The following is a 313-nucleotide window of genomic DNA, read 5'->3' as shown; positions in this document are numbered from 1 at the left end:
TCCGCTCGAATTTATTAATTTAAATAAAATAAATAAAAATTATTTTATTTATTTTTTTGGTTTGCTGCAGACGAGCAGCAGCAGCAGCAGCAGCAGCAGCAGCAGCAGCAGCAGCAGCAGCAGCAGCAGCTGGGGCTGGAGAATGAGTCAAAGGCGTTTCTCTTTTTGTTTTATTTGAAATATATAAAATAATTTATTTATTTATTTATTTATTTATTTATTTTATTTTATTTTATTTTATTTATTTATTTGTTTTCTCTTCTTTTGCTGTTTTTCCTTTACACTGACACCGCCGCAGCTTTGGTTGTTTCTG

This window comes from Eimeria mitis, genomic scaffold, assembly GCF_000499745.2.
Source record: "Eimeria mitis Houghton genomic scaffold, Emh_scaff7965, whole genome shotgun sequence".
Lineage (NCBI taxonomy): Eukaryota > Apicomplexa > Conoidasida > Eucoccidiorida > Eimeriidae > Eimeria > Eimeria mitis.
Note: the sequence above shows the minus strand (reverse complement) of the source record.